Here is a 27,454-nt window from a genome sequence, read left to right as displayed (position 1 = left end):
CAAAAGATTAAATGTTAAAATTTCATCCATATTGACCATTTTGGGAAAGTTCGACAGGTCCGGAGTCATCGTTTTTCATCTGTAAATTGATTTTTTGGACTGTACCAAATATGATTCAAAATGTCAATTGGATCGTGACTCATGATGAATAACCACTTTTGAAACCCTCACAGTGACCAAAGTTGCCATTTCTACAGTTTTTCTTACTCAAAAGCTTTCTTTTTTTACCAATTTCAGGAACCGAAATGACTTTAAACACACTTATTTTAGTTGAAAAAGTCTTAATTCACATCCAACAGTCATTAAAGTCAAAAGATTAAATGTTAAAATTTCATCCATATTGACCATTTTGGGAACGTTCCACAGGTCCGGAGTCATTGTTTTTCGGCTGAAAATAGATTTTTTTGGACTGTACCAAAAATGATTCAAAATGTCAATTGGACCGTGCCTCATGTTGAATACCCACTTTTGAAACCCTCACAGTGACCAAAATTGCCATTTTTACAGAGCTTTGCTTACTCAAAAGCTTCCATTTTGACCATTTTAAGCCACCGAAAAGAGTTTTAACACACTTATTTTAGTTGAAAAAGTCATAATTCACATCCAACAGTCATTTAGAGTCAAAAGATTAAATGTTAACATTTCATCCATATTGACCATTTTGGGAACGTTCGACAGGTCCGGAGTCATAGTTTTCCATCAGAAAATTGATTTTTTGGACTGTACCAAAAATTATTCAAAATGTCAATTGGATCGTGCCTCATGTTGAATAACCACTTTTGAAACCCTCACAGTGACCAAAATTGCCATTTTTACAGAGTTTTGCTTACTTAAAAGCTTCAATTTTGAACAATTTCAGGCACCAAAATGACTTTAAACTCAATTATTTTAGTTGAAAAAGTCATAATTCACATCCAACAGTCATTTAGAGTCAAAAGATTAAATGTTAAAATTTCATCCATATTGACCATTTTGGGAATGTTCTACAGGTCCGGAGTCATCGTTTCTCATCAGAAAATTGATTTTTTGGACTGCACCAAATATGATTCAAAATGTCAATTGGATTGTGCCTCGTGTTGAATAACCACTTTTGAAACCCTCACCGTGACCAAAATTGCCATTTTTACAGAGTTTTGCTTACTTAAAAGCTTACATTTTGAACAATTTCAGGCACCAAAATGACTTTAAACTCACGTATTTTAGTTGAAAAAGTCATAATTCAAATCCAACAGTCATTTAGAGTCAAAAGATTAAATGTTAAAATTTCATCCATATTGAACATTTTGGGGATGTTCGAAAAGTCCGGAGTCATCGTTTTTCATCAGAAAATTGATTTTTTTGACTGTACCCAATATGATTCAAAATGTCAATTGGATTGTGCCTCATGTTGAATAACCACTTTTGAAAAACTCACAGAGAACAAAATTGCCATTTTTACAGAACTTTGCTTACTCAAAAGCTTCCATTTTGACCAATTTAAGCCACCGAAATGACTTTAAACACACTTATTTTAGTTGAAAAAGTCATAATTCACATCCAACAGTCATTTAGAGTCAAAAGATTAAATGTTAAAATTTCATCCATATTGACTATTTTGGGAACGTTCCACAGGTCCGGAGTCATCGTTTTTCGGCTGAAAATAGATTATTTGGACTGTACCAAAAATGATTCAAAATGTCAATTGGACCGTGCCTCATGTTGAATACCCACTTTTGAAACCCTCACAGTGACCAAAATTGCCATTTTTACAGAGCTTTGCTTACTCAAAAGCTTCCATTTTGACCAATTTAAGCCACTGAAATGACTTTAAACACACTTATTTTAGTTGAAAAAGTCATAATTCACATCCAACAGTCATTTAGAGTCAAAAGATTAAATGTTAAAATTTCATCCATATTGACCATTTTGGGAACGTTCGACAGGTCCGGAGTCATCGTTTTTCATCAGAAAATTGATTTTTAGGACTGCACTAAATATGATTCAAAATGTCAATTGGATTGTGCCTCATGTTGAATAACCACTTTTGAAACCCTCACCGTGACCAAAATTGCCATTTTTACAGAGTTTTGCTTACTTAAAAGCTTCAATTTTGAACAATTTCAGGCACCAAAATGACTTTAAACTCACTTATTTTAGTTGAAAAAGTCATAATTCAAATCCAACAGTCATTTAGAGTCTATAGATTAAATGTTAAAATTTCATCCATATTGAACATTTTGGGAACGTTCGACAGGTCCGGAGTCATCGTTTTTCATCTGAAAATTAAATTTTTGGACTGTACCAAAAATGATTCAAAATGTCAATTGGATCGTGCCTCATGTTGAATAACCACTTTTGAAACCCTCACAGTGACCAAAATTGCCATTTTTACAGAGTTTTGCTTATTCAAAAGCTTCAATTTTGAACAATTTCAGGCACCGAAATGACTTTAAACCCTCTTATTTTAGTTGAAAAAGTCATAATTCACATCCAACAGTCATTTAGAGTCAAAAGATTAAATGTTAAAATTTCATCCATATTGACCATTTTGGGAACGTTCGACAGGTCCGGAGTCATCGTTTTTCATCAGAAAATTGATTTTTTTGACTGTACCAAATATGATTCAAAATGTCAATTGGATTGTGACTCATGTTGAATAACCACTTTTGAAACCCTCACAGTGACCAAAATTGCCATTTCTACAGAGTTTTTCTTACTCAAAAGCTTTCTTTTTTACCAATTTCAGGAACCGAAATGACTTTAAACACACGTATTTTAGTTGAAAAAGGTCTTAATTCACATCCAACAGTCATTTAGAGTCAAAAGATTAAGGGGCCGATTAGGATGGCGGACGGACTTGCGTCCGTCCGCCACCCCTGAGTAGGAGGGACCGTCCGCATGGGCTGCGGCGGTCCCTCCATGGCAATTAGGATGTGACCGCCAGGGTGGCGGTCACATCCTCTATTTTTAACATTGCGGCGGGTGCAGCTTCAAGCTGCACCCGCCGCAATGTTAAAAATGCATGTGTTGCATTTACATGCACAAAGCGGCAGGCACCGCACGGTGCCTGCTGCTTTGTGTACGCAAATGAAGGGGGGTACCATAGGTACCCCCCATGTGCACCCCCCACCCCCCATTCACCCAGGGGGCCCGCAACGGGCCCCCAAAGTGAATGTCCGTATGCTTTTCCATGGCGGAAAAGCCCCCGTGGAAAAGCATATTTACACCAACATCATAATATGGCGGACGGTGTCTCATAGACACCGCCTGCCATGTTATAGCTTTTCCGCCGCGGTCGGAAGCCGACCGCGGCGGAAAAGCGGCGGACGGAATTCCAGACCCACCAGCCATCCTAATTTGGCGGTGGGTCTTTGGAGTCTCCGCCGCGGTTTTTCCGCATCCTCCAGGCCGGCGGACACTTCCGCCGGCCCGGAGGATGCGGAAAAACCGCCATCCTAATCGGCCCCTTGATGTTAAAATGTCATCCATATTGAACATTTTGGGAATGTTCTACAGGTCCGGAGTCATCGTTTCTCATCAGAAAATTGATTTTTTGGACTGCACCAAATATGATTCAAAATGTCAATTGGATTGTGCCTCGTGTTGAATAACCACTTTTGAAACCCTCACCGTGACCAAAATTGCCATTTTTACAGAGTTTTGCTTACTTAAAATCTTCAATTTTGAACAATTTCAGGCACCAAAATGACTTTAAACTCACTTATTTTAGTTGAAAAAGTCATAATTCAAATCCAACAGTCATTTAGAGTCAAAAGATTAAATGTTAAAATTTTATCCATATTGAACATTTTGGGGATGTTCGAAAAGTCCGGAGTCATCGTTTTTCATCAGAAAATTGATTTTTTTGACTGTACCAAATATGATTCAAAATGTCAATTGGATTGTGCCTCATGTTGAATAACCACTTTTGAAAAACTCACAGAGACCAAAATTGCCATTTTTACAGAACTTTGCTTACTCAAAAGCTTCCATTTTGACAAATTTAAGCCACCGAAATGACTTTAAACACACTTATTTTAGTTGAAAAAGTCATAATTCACATCCAACAGTCATTTAGAGTCAAAAGATTAAATGTTAAAATTTCATCCATATTGACCATTTTGGGAACGTTCCACAGGTCCGGAGTCATCGTTTTTCGGCTGAAAATAGATTATTTGGACTGTACCAAAAATGATTCAAAATGTCAATTGGACCGTGCCTCATGTTGAATACCCACTTTTGAAACCCTCACAGTGACCAAAATTGCCATTTTTACAGACCTTTGCTTACTCAAAAGCTTCCATTTTGACCAATTTAAGCCACCGAAATGACTTTAAACACACTTATTTTAGTTGAAAAAGTCATAATTCACATCCAACAGTCATTTAGAGTCAAAAGATTAAATGTTAAAATTTCATCCATATTAACCATTTTGGGAACGTTCGACAGGTCCGGAGTCATCGTTTTTCATCTGAAAATTGAATTTTTGGACTGTACCAAAAATGATTCAAAATGTCAATTGGATCGTGCCTCATGTTGAATAACCACTTTTGAAACCCTCACAGTGACCAAAATTGCCATTTTTACAGAGTTTTGCTTATTCAAAAGCTTCAATTTTGAACAATTTCAGGCACCGAAATGACTTTAAACCCTCTTATTTTAGTTGAAAAAGTCATAATTCACATCCAACAGTCATTTAGAGTCAAAAGATTAAATGTTAAAATTTCATCCATATTGACCATTTTGGGAATGTTTGACAGGTCCGGAGTCATCGTTTTTCATCAGAAAATTGATTTTTTTGACTGTACCAAATATGATTCAAAATGTCAATTGGATTGTGACTCATGTTGAATAACCACTTTTGAAACCCTCACAGTGACCAAAATTGCCATTTCTACAGAGTTTTTCTTACTCAAAAGCTTTCTTTTTTACCAATTTCAGGAACCGAAATGACTTTAAACACACGTATTTTAGTTGAAAAAGGTCTTAATTCACATCCAACAGTCATTTAGAGTCAAAAGATTAAATGTTAAAATTTCATCCATATTGACCATTTTGGGAATGTTTGACAGGTCCGGAGTCATCGTTTTTCATCTGAAAATTGAATTTTTGGACTGTACCAAAAATGATTCAAAATGTCAATTGGATCGTGCCTCATGTTGAATAACCACTTTTGAAACCCTCACAGTGACCAAAATTGCCATTTTTACAGAGATTTGCTTATTCAAAAGCTTCAATTTTGACCAATTACAGGCACCAAAATGACTTTAAACCCTCTTATTTTAGTTGAAAAAGTCTTCATTTACATCCAACAGTCATTTAGAGTCAAAAGATTAAATGTTAAAATTTCATCCATATTGCCCATTTTGGGAACATTCGCCAGGTCAGGAGTCATCGTTTTTCATCAGAAAATTGGATTTTTGGAGTGTACCAAAAATGAATCAAAATGTCAATTGGATTGTGCCTCGTGTTGAATAACCACTTTTGAAACCCTCACCGTGACCAAAATTGCCATTTTTACAGAGTTTTGCTTACTTAAAAGCTTCAATTTTGAACAATTTCAGGCACCAAAATGACTTTAAACTCACTTATTTTAGTTGAAAAAGTCATAATTCACATCCAACAGTCATTTAGAGTCTATAGATTAAATGTTAAAATGTCATCCAAATTGAACATTTTGGGAACGTTCGACAGGTCCGGAGTCATCGTTTTTCGGCTGAAAATTGATTTTTTGGACTGTACCAAAAATGATTCAAAATGTCAATTGGATCGTGCCTCATGTTGAATAACCACTTTTGAAACCCTCACAGTGACCAAAATTGCCATTTTTACAGAGATTTGCTTATTCAAAAGCTTCAATTTTGACCAATTACAGGCACCGAAATGACTTTAAACCCTCTTATTTTAGTTGAAAAAGTCATAATTCACATCCAACAGTCATTTAGAGTCTATAGATTAAATGTTAAAATGTCATCCAAATTGACCATTTTGGGAACGTTCGACAGGTCCGGAGTCATCGTTTTTCGGCTGAAAATTGATTTTTTGGACTGTACCAAAAATGATTCAAAATGTCAATTAGATCGTGCCTCATGTTGAATACACATTTTTGAAACCCTCACAGTGACCAAAATTGCCATTTTTACAGAGTTTTGCTTACTCAAAAGCTTCAATTTTGAACAATTTCACGCACCAAAATGACTTTAAACTCACAGATTTTAGTTGAAAATGTCATAATTCACATCCAACAGTCATTTAGAGTCAAAAGATTAAATGTTAAAATTTCATCCATATTGACCATTTTGGGAAAGTTCGACAGGTCCGGAGTCATCGTTTTTCATCTGTAAATTGATTTTTTGGACTGTACCAAATATGATTCAAAATGTCAATTGGATCGAGACTCATGATGAATAACCACTTTTGAAACCCTCACAGTGACCAAAGTTGCCATTTTTACAGTTTTTCTTACTCAAAAGCTTTCTTTTTTACCAATTTCAGGAACCGAAATGACTTTAAACACACTTATTTTAGTTGAAAAAGTCTTAATTCACATCCAACAGTCATTAAAGTCAAAAGATTAAATGTTAAAATTTCATCCATATTGACCATTTTGGGATCGTTCCACAGGTCCGGAGTCATCGTTTTTCGGCTGAAAATAGATTTTTTTGGACTGTACCAAAAATGATTCAAAATGTCAATTGGACCGTGCCTCATGTTGAATACCCACTTTTGAAACCCTCACTGTGACCAAAATTGCCATTTTTACAGAGCTTTGCTTACTCAAAAGCTTCCATTTTGACCATTTTAAGCCACCGAAAAGAGTTTAAACACACTTATTTTAGTTGAAAAAGTCATAATTCACATCCAACAGTCATTTAGAGTCAAAAGATTAAATGTTAAAATTTCATCCATATTGACCATTTTGGGAACGTTCGACAGGTCCGGAGTCATCGTTTTTCATCAAAAAATAGATTTTTTGGACTGCACCAAATATGATTCAAAATGTCAATTTGATTGTGCCTCGTGTTGAATAACCACTTTTGAAACCCTCACCGTGACCAAAATTGCCATTTTTACAGAGTTTTGCTTACTTAAAAGCTTCAATTTTGAACAATTTCAGGCACCAAAATGACTTTAAACTCACTTATTTTAGTTGAAAAAGTCATAATTCACATCCAACAGTCATTTAGAGTCAAAAGATTAAATGTTAAAATTTCATCCATACTGACCATTTTGGGAATGTTCTACAGGTCCAGAGTCATCGTTTCTCATCAGAAAATTGATTTTTTGGACTGCACCAAATATGATTCAAAATGTCAATTGGATTGTGCCTCGTGTTGAATAACCACTTTTGAAACCCTCACCGTGACCAAAATTGCCATTTTTACAGAGTTTTGCTTACTTAAAAGCTTCCATTTTGAACAATTTCAGGCACCAAAATGACTTTAAACTCACTTATTTTAGTTGAAAAAGTCATAATTCAAATCCAACAGTCATTTAGAGTCAAAAGATTAAATGTTAAAATTTCATCCATATTGACCATTTTGGGAATGTTTGACAGGTCCGGAGTCATCGTTTTTCATCAGAAAATTGATTTTTTTGACTGTACCAAATATGATTCAAAATGTCAATTGGATTGTGACTCATGTTGAATAACCACTTTTGAAACCCTCACAGTGACCAAAATTGCCATTTCTACAGAGTTTTTCTTACTCAAAAGCTTTCTTTTTTACCAATTTCAGGAACCGAAATGACTTTAAACTCACTTATTTTAGTTGAAAAAGTCATAATTCAAATCCAACAGTCATTTAGAGTCAAAAGATTAAATGTTAAAATTTCATCCATATTGACCATTTTGGGAATGTTTGACAGGTCCGGAGTCATCGTTTTTCATCTGAAAATTGAATTTTTGGACTGTACCAAAAATGATTCAAAATGTCAATTGGATCGTGCCTCATGTTGAATAACCACTTTTGAAACCCTCACAGTGACCAAAATTGCCATTTTTACAGAGATTTGCTTATTCAAAAGCTTCAATTTTGACCAATTACAGGCCCCGAAATGACTTTAAACCCTCTTATTTTAGTTGAAAAAGTCATAATTCACATCCAACAGTCATTTAGAGTCTATAGATTAAATGTTAAAATGTCATCCAAATTGACCATTTTGGGAACGTTCGACAGGTCCAGAGTCATCGTTTTTCGGCTGAAAATTGATTTTTTGGACTGTACCAAAAATGATTCAAAATGTCAATTGGATCGTGCCTCATGTTGAATACACATTTTTGAAACCCTCACAGTGACCAAAATTGCCATTTTTACAGAGTTTTGCTTACTCAAAAGCTTCAATTTTGAACAATTTCACGCACCAAAAAGACTTTAAACTCACAGATTTTAGTTGAAAATGTCATAATTCACATCCAACAGTCATTTAGAGTCAAAAGATTAAATGTTAAAATTTCATCCATATTGACCATTTTGGGAAAGTTCGACAGGTCCGGAGTCATCGTTTTTCATCTGTAAATTGATTTTTTGGACTGTACCAAATATGATTCAAAATGTCAATTGGATCGTGACTCATGATGAATAACCACTTTTGAAACCCTCACAGTGACCAAAGTTGCCATTTCTACAGTTTTTCTTACTCAAAAGCTTTCTTTTTTTACCAATTTCAGGAACCGAAATGACTTTAAACACACTTATTTTAGTTGAAAAAGTCTTAATTCACATCCAACAGTCATTAAAGTCAAAAGATTAAATGTTAAAATTTCATCCATATTGACCATTTTGGGAACGTTCCACAGGTCCGGAGTCATTGTTTTTCGGCTGAAAATAGATTTTTTTGGACTGTACCAAAAATGATTCAAAATGTCAATTGGACCGTGCCTCATGTTGAATACCCACTTTTGAAACCCTCACAGTGACCAAAATTGCCATTTTTACAGAGCTTTGCTTACTCAAAAGCTTCCATTTTGACCATTTTAAGCCACCGAAAAGAGTTTTAACACACTTATTTTAGTTGAAAAAGTCATAATTCACATCCAACAGTCATTTAGAGTCAAAAGATTAAATGTTAAAATTTCATCCATATTCACCATTTTGGGAACGTTCGACAGGTCCGGAGTCATAGTTTTCCATCAGAAAATTGATTTTTTGGACTGTACCAAAAATTATTCAAAATGTCAATTGGATCGTGCCTCATGTTGAATAACCACTTTTGAAACCCTCACAGTGGCCAAAATTGCCATTTTTACAGAGTTTTGCTTACTTAAAAGCTTCAATTTTGAACAATTTCAGGCACCAAAATGACTTTAAACTCACTTATTTTAGTTGAAAAAGTCATAATTCACATCCAACAGTCATTTAGAGTCAAAAGATTAAATGTTAAAATTTCATCCATATTGACCATTTTGGGAATGTTCTACAGGTCCGGAGTCATCGTTTCTCATCAGAAAATTGATTTTTTGGACTGCACCAAATATGATTCAAAATGTCAATTGGATTGTGCCTCGTGTTGAATAACCACTTTTGAAACCCTCACCGTGACCAAAATTGCCATTTTTACAGAGTTTTGCTTACTTAAAAGCTTACATTTTGAACAATTTCAGGCACCAAAATGACTTTAAACTCACTTATTTTAGTTGAAAAAGTCATAATTCAAATCCAACAGTCATTTAGAGTCAAAAGATTAAATGTTAAAATTTCATCCATATTGAACATTTTGGGGATGTTCGAAAAGTCCGGAGTCATCGTTTTTCATCAGAAAATTGATTTTTTGGACTGCACCAAATATGATTCAAAATGTCAATTGGATTGTGCCTCGTGTTGAATAACCACTTTTGAAAAACTCACAGAGAACAAAATTGCCATTTTTACAGAACTTTGCTTACTCAAAAGCTTCCATTTTGACCAATTTAAGCCACCGAAATGACTTTAAACACACTTATTTTAGTTGAAAAAGTCATAATTCACATCCAACAGTCATTTAGAGTCAAAAGATTAAATGTTAAAATTTCATCCATATTGACCATTTTGGGAACGTTCCACAGGTCCGGAGTCATCGTTTTTCGGCTGAAAATAGATTATTTGGACTGTACCAAAAATGATTCAAAATGTCAATTGGACCGTGCCTCATGTTGAATACCCACTTTTGAAACCCTCACAGTGACCAAAATTGCCATTTTTACAGAGCTTTGCTTACTCAAAAGCTTCCATTTTGACCAATTTAAGCCACTGAAATGACTTTAAACACACTTATTTTAGTTGAAAAAGTCATAATTCACATCCAACAGTCATTTAGAGTCAAAAGATTAAATGTTAAAATTTCATCCATATTGACCATTTTGGGAACGTTCGACAGGTCCGGAGTCATCGTTTTTCATCAGAAAATTGATTTTTAGGACTGCACTAAATATGATTCAAAATGTCAATTGGATTGTGCCTCATGTTGAATAACCACTTTTGAAACCCTCACCGTGACCAAAATTGCCATTTTTACAGAGTTTTGCTTACTTAAAAGCTTCAATTTTGAACAATTTCAGGCACCAAAATGACTTTAAACTCACTTATTTTAGTTGAAAAAGTCATAATTCAAATCCAACAGTCATTTAGAGTCTATAGATTAAATGTTAAAATTTCATCCATATTGAACATTTTGGGAACGTTCGACAGGTCCGGAGTCATCGTTTTTCATCTGAAAATTGAATTTTTGGACTGTACCAAAAATGATTCAAAATGTCAATTGGATCGTGCCTCATGTTGAATAACCACTTTTGAAACCCTCACAGTGACCAAAATTGCCATTTTTACAGAGTTTTGCTTATTCAAAAGCTTCAATTTTGAACAATTTCAGGCACCGAAATGACTTTAAACCCTCTTATTTTAGTTGAAAAAGTCATAATTCACATCCAACAGTCATTTAGAGTCAAAAGATTAAATGTTAAAATTTCATCCATATTGAACATTTTGGGAACGTTCGACAGGTCCGGAGTCATCGTTTTTCATCTGAAAATTGAATTTTTGGACTGTACCAAAAATGATTCAAAATGTCAATTGGATCGTGCCTCATGTTGAATAACCACTTTTGAAACCCTCACAGTGACCAAAATTGCCATTTTTACAGAGTTTTGCTTATTCAAAAGCTTCAATTTTGAACAATTTCAGGCACCGAAATGACTTTAAACCCTCTTATTTTAGTTGAAAAAGTCATAATTCACATCCAACAGTCATTTAGAGTCAAAAGATTAAATGTTAAAATTTCATCCATATTGACCATTTTGGGAACGTTCGACAGGTCCGGAGTCATCGTTTTTCATCAGAAAATTGATTTTTTTGACTGTACCAAATATGATTCAAAATGTCAATTGGATTGTGACTCATGTTGAATAACCACTTTTGAAACCCTCACAGTGACCAAAATTGCCATTTCTACAGAGTTTTTCTTACTCAAAAGCTTTCTTTTGTACCAATTTCAGGAACCGAAATGACTTTAAACACACGTATTTTAGTTGAAAAAGGTCTTAATTCACATCCAACAGTCATTTAGAGTCAAAAGATTAAGGGGCCGATTAGGATGGCGGACGGACTTGCGTCCGTCCGCCACCCCTGAGTAGGAGGGACCGTCCGCATGGGCAGCGGCGGTCCCTCCATGGCAATTAGGATGTGACCGCCAGGGTGGCGGTCACATCCTCTATTTTTAACATTGCGGCGGGTGCAGCTTCAAGCTGCACCCGCCGCAATGTTAAAAATGCATGTGTTGCATTTACATGCACAAAGCGGCAGGCACCGCACGGTGCCTGCTGCTTTGTGTACGCAAATGCAGGGGGGTACCATAGGTACCCCCCATGTGCACCCCCCACCCCCCATTCACCCAGGGGGCCCGCAACGGGCCCCCAAAGTGAATGTCCGTATGCTTTTCCATGGCGGAAAAGCCCCCGTGGAAAAGCATATTTACACCAACATCATAATATGGCGGACGGTGTCTCATAGACACCGCCTGCCATGTTATAGCTTTTCCGCCGCGGTCGGAAGCCGACCGCGGCGGAAAAGCGGCGGACGGAATTCCAGACCCACCAGCCATCCTAATTTGGCGGTGGGTCTTTGGAGTCTCCGCCGCGGTTTTTCCGCATCCTCCAGGCCGGCGGACACTTCCGCCGGCCCGGAGGATGCAGAAAAACCGCCATCCTAATCGGCCCCTTGATGTTAAAATGTCATCCATATTGAACATTTTGGGAATGTTCTACAGGTCCGGAGTCATCGTTTCTCATCAGAAAATTGATTTTTTGGACTGCACCAAATATGATTCAAAATGTCAATTGGATTGTGCCTCGTGTTGAATAACCACTTTTGAAACCCTCACCGTGACCAAAATTGCCATTTTTACAGAGTTTTGCTTACTTAAAATCTTCAATTTTGAACAATTTCAGGCACCAAAATGACTTTAAACTCACTTATTTTAGTTGAAAAAGTCATAATTCAAATCCAACAGTCATTTAGAGTCAAAAGATTAAATGTTAAAATTTTATCCATATTGAACATTTTGGGGATGTTCGAAAAGTCCGGAGTCATCGTTTTTCATCAGAAAATTGATTTTTTTGACTGTACCAAATATGATTCAAAATGTCAATTGGATTGTGACTCATGTTGAATAACCACTTTTGAAACCCTCACAGTGACCAAAATTGCCATTTCTACAGAGTTTTTCTTACTCAAAAGCTTTCTTTTTTACCAATTTCAGGAACCGAAATGACTTTAAACACACGTATTTTAGTTGAAAAATGTCTTAATTCACATCCAACAGTCATTTAGAGTCAAAAGATTAAATGTTAAAATGTCATCCATATTGAACATTTTGGGGACGTTCAACAGGTCCGGAGTCATCGTTTTTCATCTGAAAATTGAATTTTTGGACTGTACCAAAAATGATTCAAAATGTCAATTGGATCGTGCCTCATGTTGAATAACCACTTTTGAAACCCTCACAGTGACCAAAATTGCCATTTTTACAGAGATTTGCTTATTCAAAAGCTTCAATTTTGACCAATTACAGGCCCCGAAATGACTTTAAACCCTCTTATTTTAGTTGAAAAAGTCATAATTCACATCCAACAGTCATTTAGAGTCTATAGATTAAATGTTAAAATGTCATCCAAATTGACCATTTTGGGAACGTTCGACAGGTCCAGAGTCATCGTTTTTCGGCTGAAAATTGATTTTTTGGACTGTACCAAAAATGATTCAAAATGTCAATTGGATCGTGCCTCATGTTGAATACACATTTTTGAAACCCTCACAGTGACCAAAATTGCCATTTTTACAGAGTTTTGCTTACTCAAAAGCTTCAATTTTGAACAATTTCACGCACCAAAAAGACTTTAAACTCACAGATTTTAGTTGAAAATGTCATAATTCACATCCAACAGTCATTTAGAGTCAAAAGATTAAATGTTAAAATTTCATCCATATTGACCATTTTGGGAAAGTTCGACAGGTCCGGAGTCATCGTTTTTCATCTGTAAATTGATTTTTTGGACTGTACCAAATATGATTCAAAATGTCAATTGGATCGTGACTCATGATGAATAACCACTTTTGAAACCCTCACAGTGACCAAAGTTGCCATTTCTACAGTTTTTCTTACTCAAAAGCTTTCTTTTTTTACCAATTTCAGGAACCGAAATGACTTTAAACACACTTATTTTAGTTGAAAAAGTCTTAATTCACATCCAACAGTCATTAAAGTCAAAAGATTAAATGTTAAAATTTCATCCATATCGACCATTTTGGGAACGTTCCACAGGTCCGGAGTCATTGTTTTTCGGCTGAAAATAGATTTTTTTGGACTGTACCAAAAATGATTCAAAATGTCAATTGGACCGTGCCTCATGTTGAATACCCACTTTTGAAACCCTCACAGTGACCAAAATTGCCATTTTTACAGAGCTTTGCTTACTCAAAAGCTTCCATTTTGACCATTTTAAGCCACCGAAAAGAGTTTTAACACACTTATTTTAGTTGAAAAAGTCATAATTCACATCCAACAGTCATTTAGAGTCAAAAGATTAAATGTTAAAATTTCATCCATATTCACCATTTTGGGAACGTTCGACAGGTCCGGAGTCATAGTTTTCCATCAGAAAATTGATTTTTTGGACTGTACCAAAAATTATTCAAAATGTCAATTGGATCGTGCCTCATGTTGAATAACCACTTTTGAAACCCTCACAGTGGCCAAAATTGCCATTTTTACAGAGTTTTGCTTACTTAAAAGCTTCAATTTTGAACAATTTCAGGCACCAAAATGACTTTAAACTCACTTATTTTAGTTGAAAAAGTCATAATTCACATCCAACAGTCATTTAGAGTCAAAAGATTAAATGTTAAAATTTCATCCATATTGACCATTTTGGGAATGTTCTACAGGTCCGGAGTCATCGTTTCTCATCAGAAAATTGATTTTTTGGACTGCACCAAATATGATTCAAAATGTCAATTGGATTGTGCCTCGTGTTGAATAACCACTTTTGAAACCCTCACCGTGACCAAAATTGCCATTTTTACAGAGTTTTGCTTACTTAAAAGCTTACATTTTGAACAATTTCAGGCACCAAAATGACTTTAAACTCACTTATTTTAGTTGAAAAAGTCATAATTCAAATCCAACAGTCATTTAGAGTCAAAAGATTAAATGTTAAAATTTCATCCATATTGAACATTTTGGGGATGTTCGAAAAGTCCGGAGTCATCGTTTTTCATCAGAAAATTGATTTTTTTGACTGTACCCAATATGATTCAAAATGTCAATTGGATTGTGCCTCATGTTGAATAACCACTTTTGAAAAACTCACAGAGAACAAAATTGCCATTTTTACAGAACTTTGCTTACTCAAAAGCTTCCATTTTGACCAATTTAAGCCACCGAAATGACTTTAAACACACTTATTTTAGTTGAAAAAGTCATAATTCACATCCAACAGTCATTTAGAGTCAAAAGATTAAATGTTAAAATTTCATCCATATTGACCATTTTGGGAACGTTCCACAGGTCCGGAGTCATCGTTTTTCGGCTGAAAATAGATTATTTGGACTGTACCAAAAATGATTCAAAATGTCAATTGGACCGTGCCTCATGTTGAATACCCACTTTTGAAACCCTCACAGTGACCAAAATTGCCATTTTTACAGAGCTTTGCTTACTCAAAAGCTTCCATTTTGACCAATTTAAGCCACTGAAATGACTTTAAACACACTTATTTTAGTTGAAAAAGTCATAATTCACATCCAACAGTCATTTAGAGTCAAAAGATTAAATGTTAAAATTTCATCCATATTGACCATTTTGGGAATGTTTGACAGGTCCGGAGTCATCGTTTTTCATCAGAAAATTGATTTTTTTGACTGTACCAAATATGATTCAAAATGTCAATTGGATTGTGACTCATGTTGAATAACCACTTTTGAAACCCTCACAGTGACCAAAATTGCCATTTCTACAGAGTTTTTCTTACTCAAAAGCTTTCTTTTTTACCAATTTCAGGAACCGAAATGACTTTAAACACACGTATTTTAGTTGAAAAATGTCTTAATACACATCCAACAGTCATTTAGAGTCAAAAGATTAAATGTTAAAATGTCATCCATATTGAACATTTTGGGGACGTTCAACAGGTCCGGAGTCATCGTTTTTCATCTGAAAATTGAATTTTTGGACTGTACCAAAAATGATTCAAAATGTCAATTGGATCGTGCCTCATGTTGAATAACCACTTTTGAAACCCTCACAGTGACCAAAATTGCCATTTTTACAGAGATTTGCTTATTCAAAAGCTTCAATTTTGACCAATTACAGGCCCCGAAATGACTTTAAACCCTCTTATTTTAGTTGAAAAAGTCATAATTCACATCCAACAGTCATTTAGAGTCTATAGATTAAATGTTAAAATGTCATCCAAATTGACCATTTTGGGAACGTTCGACAGGTCCAGAGTCATCGTTTTTCGGCTGAAAATTGATTTTTTGGACTGTACCAAAAATGATTCAAAATGTCAATTGGATCGTGCCTCATGTTGAATACACATTTTTGAAACCCTCACAGTGACCAAAATTGCCATTTTTACAGAGTTTTGCTTACTCAAAAGCTTCAATTTTGAACAATTTCACGCACCAAAAAGACTTTAAACTCACAGATTTTAGTTGAAAATGTCATAATTCACATCCAACAGTCATTTAGAGTCAAAAGATTAAATGTTAAAATTTCATCCATATTGACCATTTTGGGAAAGTTCGACAGGTCCGGAGTCATCGTTTTTCATCTGTAAATTGATTTTTTGGACTGTACCAAATATGATTCAAAATGTCAATTGGATCGTGACTCATGATGAATAACCACTTTTGAAACCCTCACAGTGACCAAAGTTGCCATTTCTACAGTTTTTCTTACTCAAAAGCTTTCTTTTTTTACCAATTTCAGGAACCGAAATGACTTTAAACACACTTATTTTAGTTGAAAAAGTCTTAATTCACATCCAACAGTCATTAAAGTCAAAAGATTAAATGTTAAAATTTCATCCATATTGACCATTTTGGGAACGTTCCACAGGTCCGGAGTCATTGTTTTTCGGCTGAAAATAGATTTTTTTGGACTGTACCAAAAATGATTCAAAATGTCAATTGGACCGTGCCTCATGTTGAATACCCACTTTTGAAACCCTCACAGTGACCAAAATTGCCATTTTTACAGAGCTTTGCTTACTCAAAAGCTTCCATTTTGACCATTTTAAGCCACCGAAAAGAGTTTTAACACACTTATTTTAGTTGAAAAAGTCATAATTCACATCCAACAGTCATTTAGAGTCAAAAGATTAAATGTTAAAATTTCATCCATATTCACCATTTTGGGAACGTTCGACAGGTCCGGAGTCATAGTTTTCCATCAGAAAATTGATTTTTTGGACTGTACCAAAAATTATTCAAAATGTCAATTGGATCGTGCCTCATGTTGAATAACCACTTTTGAAACCCTCACAGTGGCCAAAATTGCCATTTTTACAGAGTTTTGCTTACTTAAAAGCTTCAATTTTGAACAATTTCAGGCACCAAAATGACTTTAAACTCACTTATTTTAGTTGAAAAAGTCATAATTCACATCCAACAGTCATTTAGAGTCAAAAGATTAAATGTTAAAATTTCATCCATATTGACCATTTTGGGAATGTTCTACAGGTCCGGAGTCATCGTTTCTCATCAGAAAATTGATTTTTTGGACTGCACCAAATATGATTCAAAATGTCAATTGGATTGTGCCTCGTGTTGAATAACCACTTTTGAAACCCTCACCGTGACCAAAATTGCCATTTTTACAGAGTTTTGCTTACTTAAAAGCTTACATTTTGAACAATTTCAGGCACCAAAATGACTTTAAACTCACTTATTTTAGTTGAAAAAGTCATAATTCAAATCCAACAGTCATTTAGAGTCAAAAGATTAAATGTTAAAATTTCATCCATATTGACCATTTTGGGAATGTTTGACAGGTCCGGAGTCATCGTTTTTCATCTGAAAATTGAATTTTTGGACTGTACCAAAAATGATTCAAAATGTCAATTGGATCGTGCCTCATGTTGAATAACCACTTTTGAAACCCTCACAGTGACCAAAATTGCCATTTTTACAGAGATTTGCTTATTCAAAAGCTTCAATTTTGACCAATTACAGGCCCCGAAATGACTTTAAACCCTCTTATTTTAGTTGAAAAAGTCATAATTCACATCCAACAGTCATTTAGAGTCTATAGATTAAATGTTAAAATGTCATCCAAATTGACCATTTTGGGAACGTTCGACAGGTCCAGAGTCATCGTTTTTCGGCTGAAAATTGATTTTTTGGACTGTACCAAAAATGATTCAAAATGTCAATTGGATCGTGCCTCATGTTGAATACACATTTTTGAAACCCTCACAGTGACCAAAATTGCCATTTTTACAGAGTTTTGCTTACTCAAAAGCTTCAATTTTGAACAATTTCACGCACCAAAAAGACTTTAAACTCACAGATTTTAGTTGAAAATGTCATAATTCACATCCAACAGTCATTTAGAGTCAAAAGATTAAATGTTAAAATTTCATCCATATTGACCATTTTGGGAAAGTTCGACAGGTCCGGAGTCATCGTTTTTCATCTGTAAATTGATTTTTTGGACTGTACCAAATATGATTCAAAATGTCAATTGGATCGTGACTCATGATGAATAACCACTTTTGAAACCCTCACAGTGACCAAAGTTGCCATTTCTACAGTTTTTCTTACTCAAAAGCTTTCTTTTTTTACCAATTTCAGGAACCGAAATGACTTTAAACACACTTATTTTAGTTGAAAAAGTCTTAATTCACATCCAACAGTCATTAAAGTCAAAAGATTAAATGTTAAAATTTCATCCATATTGACCATTTTGGGAACGTTCCACAGGTCCGGAGTCATTGTTTTTCGGCTGAAAATAGATTTTTTTGGACTGTACCAAAAATGATTCAAAATGTCAATTGGACCGTGCCTCATGTTGAATACCCACTTTTGAAACCCTCACAGTGACCAAAATTGCCATTTTTACAGAGCTTTGCTTACTCAAAAGCTTCCATTTTGACCATTTTAAGCCACCGAAAAGAGTTTTAACACACTTATTTTAGTTGAAAAAGTCATAATTCACATCCAACAGTCATTTAGAGTCAAAAGATTAAATGTTAAAATTTCATCCATATTCACCATTTTGGGAACGTTCGACAGGTCCGGAGTCATAGTTTTCCATCAGAAAATTGATTTTTTGGACTGTACCAAAAATTATTCAAAATGTCAATTGGATCGTGCCTCATGTTGAATAACCACTTTTGAAACCCTCACAGTGGCCAAAATTGCCATTTTTACAGAGTTTTGCTTACTTAAAAGCTTCAATTTTGAACAATTTCAGGCACCAAAATGACTTTAAACTCACTTATTTTAGTTGAAAAAGTCATAATTCACATCCAACAGTCATTTAGAGTCAAAAGATTAAATGTTAAAATTTCATCCATATTGACCATTTTGGGAATGTTCTACAGGTCCGGAGTCATCGTTTCTCATCAGAAAATTGATTTTTTGGACTGCACCAAATATGATTCAAAATGTCAATTGGATTGTGCCTCGTGTTGAATAACCACTTTTGAAACCCTCACCGTGACCAAAATTGCCATTTTTACAGAGTTTTGCTTACTTAAAAGCTTACATTTTGAACAATTTCAGGCACCAAAATGACTTTAAACTCACTTATTTTAGTTGAAAAAGTCATAATTCAAATCCAACAGTCATTTAGAGTCAAAAGATTAAATGTTAAAATTTCATCCATATTGAACATTTTGGGGATGTTCGAAAAGTCCGGAGTCATCGTTTTTCATCAGAAAATTGATTTTTTGGACTGCACCAAATATGATTCAAAATGTCAATTGGATTGTGCCTCGTGTTGAATAACCACTTTTGAAAAACTCACAGAGAACAAAATTGCCATTTTTACAGAACTTTGCTTACTCAAAAGCTTCCATTTTGACCAATTTAAGCCACCGAAATGACTTTAAACACACTTATTTTAGTTGAAAAAGTCATAATTCACATCCAACAGTCATTTAGAGTCAAAAGATTAAATGTTAAAATTTCATCCATATTGACCATTTTGGGAACGTTCCACAGGTCCGGAGTCATCGTTTTTCGGCTGAAAATAGATTATTTGGACTGTACCAAAAATGATTCAAAATGTCAATTGGACCGTGCCTCATGTTGAATACCCACTTTTGAAACCCTCACAGTGACCAAAATTGCCATTTTTACAGAGCTTTGCTTACTCAAAAGCTTCCATTTTGACCAATTTAAGCCACTGAAATGACTTTAAACACACTTATTTTAGTTGAAAAAGTCATAATTCACATCCAACAGTCATTTAGAGTCAAAAGATTAAATGTTAAAATTTCATCCATATTGACCATTTTGGGAACGTTCCACAGGTCCGGAGTCATCGTTTTTCGGCTGAAAATAGATTATTTGGACTGTACCAAAAATGATTCAAAATGTCAATTGGACCGTGCCTCATGTTGAATACCCACTTTTGAAACCCTCACAGTGACCAAAATTGCCATTTTTACAGAGCTTTGCTTACTCAAAAGCTTCCATTTTGACCAATTTAAGCCACCGAAATGACTTTAAACACACTTATTTTAGTTGAAAAAGTCATAATTCACATCCAACAGTCATTTAGAGTCAAAAGATTAAATGTTAAAATTTCATCCATATTAACCATTTTGGGAACGTTCGACAGGTCCGGAGTCATCGTTTTTCATCTGAAAATTGAATTTTTGGACTGTACCAAAAATGATTCAAAATGTCAATTGGATCGTGCCTCATGTTGAATAACCACTTTTGAAACCCTCACAGTGACCAAAATTGCCATTTTTACAGAGTTTTGCTTATTCAAAAGCTTCAATTTTGAACAATTTCAGGCACCGAAATGACTTTAAACCCTCTTATTTTAGTTGAAAAAGTCATAATTCACATCCAACAGTCATTTAGAGTCAAAAGATTAAATGTTAAAATTTCATCCATATTGAACATTTTGGGGACGTTCAACAGGTCCGGAGTCATCGTTTTTCATCTGAAAATTGAATTTTTGGACTGTACCAAAAATGATTCAAAATGTCAATTGGATCGTGCCTCATGTTGAATAACCACTTTTGAAACCCTCACAGTGACCAAAATTGCCATTTTTACAGAGATTTGCTTATTCAAAAGCTTCAATTTTGACCAATTACAGGCACCAAAATGACTTTAAACCCTCTTATTTTAGTTGAAAAAGTCTTCATTTACATCCAACAGTCATTTAGAGTCAAAAGATTAAATGTTAAAATTTCATCCATATTGCCCATTTTGGGAACATTCGCCAGGTCAGGAGTCATCGTTTTTCATCAGAAAATTGGATTTTTGGAGTGTACCAAAAATGAATCAAAATGTCAATTGGATTGTGCCTCGTGTTGAATAACCACTTTTGAAACCCTCACCGTGACCAAAATTGCCATTTTTACAGAGTTTTGCTTACTTAAAAGCTTCAATTTTGAACAATTTCAGGCACCAAAATGACTTTAAACTCACTTATTTTAGTTGAAAAAGTCATAATTCACATCCAACAGTCATTTAGAGTCTATAGATTAAATGTTAAAATGTCATCCAAATTGAACATTTTGGGAACGTTCGACAGGTCCGGAGTCATCGTTTTTCGGCTGAAAATTGATTTTTTGGACTGTACCAAAAATGATTCAAAATGTCAATTGGATCGTGCCTCATGTTGAATAACCACTTTTGAAACCCTCACAGTGACCAAAATTGCCATTTTTACAGAGATTTGCTTATTCAAAAGCTTCAATTTTGACCAATTACAGGCACCGAAATGACTTTAAACCCTCTTATTTTAGTTGAAAAAGTCATAATTCACATCCAACAGTCATTTAGAGTCTATAGATTAAATGTTAAAATGTCATCCAAATTGACCATTTTGGGAACGTTCGACAGGTCCGGAGTCATCGTTTTTCGGCTGAAAATTGATTTTTTGGACTGTACCAAAAATGAATCAAAATGTCAATTGGATTGTGCCTTGTGTTGAATAACCACTTTTGAAACCCTCACCGTGACCAAAATTGCCATTTTTACAGAGTTTTGCTTACTTAAAAGCTTCAATTTTGAACAATTTCAGGCACCAAAATGACTTTAAACTCACTTATTTTAGTTGAAAAAGTCATAATTCACATCCAACAGTCATTTAGAGTCTATAGATTAAATGTTAAAATGTCATCCAAATTGAACATTTTGGGAACGTTCGACAGGTCCGGAGTCATCGTTTTTCGGCTGAAAATTGATTTTTTGGACTGTACCAAAAATGATTCAAAATGTCAATTGGATCGTGCCTCATGTTGAATAACCACTTTTGAAACCCTCACAGTGACCAAAATTGCCATTTTTACAGAGATTTGCTTATTCAAAAGCTTCAATTTTGACCAATTACAGGCACCGAAATGACTTTAAACCCTCTTATTTTAGTTGAAAAAGTCATAATTCACATCCAACAGTCATTTAGAGTCTATAGATTAAATGTTAAAATGTCATCCAAATTGACCATTTTGGGAACGTTCGACAGGTCCGGAGTCATCGTTTTTCGGCTGAAAATTGATTTTTTGGACTGTACCAAAAATGATTCAAAATGTCAATTAGATCGTGCCTCATGTTGAATACACATTTTTGAAACCCTCACAGTGACCAAAATTGCCATTTTTACAGAGTTTTGCTTACTCAAAAGCTTCAATTTTGAACAATTTCACGCACCAAAATGACTTTAAACTCACAGATTTTAGTTGAAAATGTCATAATTCACATCCAACAGTCATTTAGAGTCAAAAGATTAAATGTTAAAATTTCATCCATATTGACCATTTTGGGAAAGTTCGACAGGTCCGGAGTCATCGTTTTTCATCTGTAAATTGATTTTTTGGACTGTACCAAATATGATTCAAAATGTCAATTGGATCGTGACTCATGATGAATAACCACTTTTGAAACCCTCACAGTGACCAAAGTTGCCATTTTTACAGTTTTTCTTACTCAAAAGCTTTCTTTTTTACCAATTTCAGGAACCGAAATGACTTTAAACACACTTATTTCAGTTGAAAAAGTCTTAATTCACATCCAACAGTCATTAAAGTCAAAAGATTAAATGTTAAAATTTCATCCATATTGACCATTTTGGGATCGTTCCACAGGTCCGGAGTCATCGTTTTTCGGCTGAAAATAGATTTTTTTGGACTGTACCAAAAATGATTCAAAATGTCAATTGGACCGTGCCTCATGTTGAATACCCACTTTTGAAACCCTCACTGTGACCAAAATTGCCATTTTTACAGAGCTTTGCTTACTCAAAAGCTTCCATTTTGACCATTTTAAGCCACCGAAAAGAGTTTAAACACACTTATTTTAGTTGAAAAAGTCATAATTCACATCCAACAGTCATTTAGAGTCAAAAGATTAAATGTTAAAATTTCATCCATATTGACCATTTTGGGAACGTTCGACAGGTCCGGAGTCATCGTTTTTCATCAAAAAATAGATTTTTTGGACTGCACCAAATATGATTCAAAATGTCAATTTGATTGTGCCTCGTGTTGAATAACCACTTTTGAAACCCTCACCGTGACCAAAATTGCCATTTTTACAGAGTTTTGCTTACTTAAAAGCTTCAATTTTGAACAATTTCAGGCACCAAAATGACTTTAAACTCACTTATTTTAGTTGAAAAAGTCATAATTCACATCCAACAGTCATTTAGAGTCAAAAGATTAAATGTTAAAATTTCATCCATATTGACCATTTTGGGAATGTTCTACAGGTCCAGAGTCATCGTTTCTCATCAGAAAATTGATTTTTTGGACTGCACCAAATATGATTCAAAATGTCAATTGGATTGTGCCTCGTGTTGAATAACCACTTTTGAAACCCTCACCGTGACCAAAATTGCCATTTTTACAGAGTTTTGCTTACTTAAAAGCTTCCATTTTGAACAATTTCAGGCACCAAAATGACTTTAAACTCACTTATTTTAGTTGAAAAAGTCATAATTCAAATCCAACAGTCATTTAGAGTCAAAAGATTAAATGTTAAAATTTCATCCATATTGAACATTTTGGGGATGTTCGAAAAGTCCGGAGTCATCGTTTTTCATCAGAAAATTGATTTTTTTGACTGTACCAAATATGATTCAAAATGTCAATTGGATTGTGCCTCATGTTGAATAACCACTTTTGAAAAACTCACAGAGACCAAAATTGCCATTTTTACAGAACTTTGCTTACTCAAAAGCTTCCATTTTGACCAATTTAAGCCACCGAAATGACTTTAAACACACTTATTTTAGTTGAAAAAGTCATAATTGACATCCAACAGTCATTTAGAGTCAAAAGATTAAATGTTAAAATTTCATCCATATTGACCATTTTGAGAACGTTCCACAGGTCCGGAGTCATCGTTTTTCGGCTGAAAATAGATTATTTGGACTGTACCAAAAATGATTCAAAATGTCAATTGGACCGTGCCTCATGTTGAATACCCACTTTTGAAACCCTCACAGTGACCAAAATTGCCATTTTTACAGAGCTTTGCTTACTCAAAAGCTTCCATTTTGACCAATTTAAGCCACTGAAATGACTTTAAACACACTTATTTTAGTTGAAAAAGTCATAATTCACATCCAACAGTCATTTAGAGTCAAAAGATTAAATGTTAAAATTTCATCCATATTGACCATTTTGGGAACGTTCGACAGGTCCGGAGTCATCGTTTTTCATCAGAAAATTGATTTTTAGGACTGCACTAAATATGATTCAAAATGTCAATTGGATTGTGCCTCATGTTGAATAACCACTTTTGAAACCCTCACCGTGACCAAAATTGCCATTTTTACAGAGTTTTGCTTACTTAAAAGCTTCAATTTTGAACAATTTCAGGCACCAAAATGACTTTAAACTCACTTATTTTAGTTGAAAAAGTCATAATTCAAATCCAACAGTCATTTAGAGTCTATAGATTAAATGTTAAAATTTCATCCATATTGACCATTTTGGGAACGTTCGACAGGTCCGGAGTCATCGTTTTTCATCTGAAAATTGAATTTTTGGACTGTACCAAAAATGATTAAAAATGTCAATTGGATCGTGCCTCATGTTGAATAACCACTTTTGAAACCCTCACAGTGACCAAAATTGCCATTTTTACAGAGTTTTGCTTATTCAAAAGCTTCAATTTTGAACAATTTCAGGCACCGAAATGACTTTAATCCCTCTTATTTTAGTTGAAAAAGTCATAATTCACATCCAACAGTCATTTAGAGTCAAAAGATTAAATGTTAAAATTTCATCCATATTGACCATTTTGGGAACGTTCGACAGGTCCGGAGTCATCGTTTTTCATCAGAAAATTGATTTTTTTGACTGTACCAAATATGATTCAAAATGTCAATTGGATTGTGACTCATGTTGAATAACCACTTTTGAAACCCTCACAGTGACCAAAATTGCCATTTCTACAGAGTTTTTCTTACTCAAAAGCTTTCTTTTTTACCAATTTCAGGAACCGAAATGACTTTAAACACACGTATTTTAGTTGAAAAAGGTCTTAATTCACATCCAACAGTCATTTAGAGTCAAAAGATTAAATGTTAAAATGTCATCCATATTGAACATTTTGGGAATGTTCTACAGGTCCGGAGTCCTCGTTTCTCATCAGAAAATTGATTTTTTGGACTGCACCAAATATGATTCAAAATGTCAATTGGATTGTGCCTCGTGTTGAATAACCACTTTTGAAACCCTCACCGTGACCAATATTGCCATTTTTACAGAGTTTTGCTTACTCAAAAGCTTCCATTTTGACCAATTTAAGCCACCGAAATGACTTTAAACACACTTATTTTAGTTGAAAAAGTCATAATTCACATCCAACAGTCATTTAGAGTCAAAAGATTAAATGTTAAAATTTCATCCATATTGACCATTTTGGGAACGTTCCACAGGTCCGGAGTCATCGTTTTTCGGCTGAAAATAGATTATTTGGACTGTACCAAAAATGATTCAAAATGTCAATTGGACCGTGCCTCATGTTGAATACCCACATTTGAAACCCTCACAGTGACCAAAATTGCCATTTTTACAGAGCTTTGCTTACTCAAAAGCTTCCATTTTGACCAATTTAAGCCACCGAAATGACTTTAAACACACTTATTTTAGTTGAAAAAGTCATAATTCACATCCAACAGTCATTTAGAGTCAAAAGATTAAATGTTAAAATTTCATCCATATTAACCATTTTGGGAACGTTCGACAGGTCCGGAGTCATCGTTTTTCATCAGAAAATAGATTTTTTTGGACTGTACCAAAAATATTTCAAAATGTCAATTGGACCGTGCCTCATGTTGAATACCCACTTTTGAAACCCTCACTGTGACCAAAATTGCCATTTTTACAGAGCTTTGCTTACTCAAAAGCTTCCATTTTGACCATTTTAAGCCACCGAAAAGAGTTTAAACACACTTATTTTAGTTGAAAAAGTCATAATTCACATCCAACAGTCATTTAGAGTCAAAAGATTAAATGTTAAAATTTCATCCATATTGACCATTTTGGGAACGTTCGACAGGTCCGGAGTCATCGTTTTTCATCAAAAAATAGATTTTTTGGACTGCACCAAATATGATTCAAAATGTCAATTTGATTGTGCCTCGAGTTGAATAACCACTTTTGAAACCCTCACCGTGACCAAAATTGCCATTTTTACAGAGTTTTGCTTACTTAAAAGCTTCAATTTTGAACAATTTCAGGCACCAAAATGACTTTAAACTCACTTATTTTAGTTGAAAAAGTCATAATTCACATCCAACAGTCATTTAGAGTCAAAAGATTAAATGTTAAAATTTCATCCATATTGACCATTTTGGGAATGTTCTACAGGTCCAGAGTCATCGTTTCTCATCAGAAAATTGATTTTTTGGACTGCACCAAATATGATTCAAAATGTCAATTGGATTGTGCCTCGTGTTGAATAACCACTTTTGAAACCCTCACCGTGACCAAAATTGCCATTTTTACAGAGTTTTGCTTACTTAAAAGCTTCCATTTTGAACAATTTCAGGCACCAAAATGACTTTAAACTCACTTATTTTAGTTGAAAAAGTCATAATTCAAATCCAACAGTCATTTAGAGTCAAAAGATTAAATGTTAAAATTTCATCCATATTGAACATTTTGGGGATGTTCGAAAAGTCCGGAGTCATCGTTTTTCATCAGAAAATTGATTTTTTTGACTGTACCAAATATGATTCAAAATGTCAATTGGATTGTGCCTCATGTTGAATAACCACTTTTGAAAAACTCACAGAGACCAAAATTGCCATTTTTACAGAACTTTGCTTACTCAAAAGCTTCCATTTTGACCAATTTAAGCCACCGAAATGACTTTAAACACACTTATTTTAGTTGAAAAAGTCATAATTGACATCCAACAGTCATTTAGAGTCAAAAGATTAAATGTAAAAATTTCATCCATATTGACCATTTTGAGAACGTTCCACAGGTCCGGAGTCATCGTTTTTCGGCTGAAAATAGATTATTTGGACTGTACCAAAAATGATTCAAAATGTCAATTGGACCGTGCCTCATGTTGAATACCCACTTTTGAAACCCTCACAGTGACCACAATTGCCATTTTTACAGAGCTGTGCTTACTCAAAAGCTTCCATTTTGACCAATTTAAGCCACTGAAATGACTTTAAACACACTTATTTTAGTTGAAAAAGTCATAATTCACATCCAACAGTCATTTAGAGTCAAAAGATTAAATGTTAAAATTTCATCCATATTGACCATTTTGGGAACGTTCGA

Source organism: Lissotriton helveticus, chromosome 11 (genome assembly GCF_964261635.1).
Source record: "Lissotriton helveticus chromosome 11, aLisHel1.1, whole genome shotgun sequence".
Taxonomy (NCBI): Eukaryota; Metazoa; Chordata; class Amphibia; order Caudata; family Salamandridae; genus Lissotriton; species Lissotriton helveticus.
The sequence above is the reverse complement of the archived record's forward strand: the minus strand, read 5'-3'. Positions refer to the sequence as shown.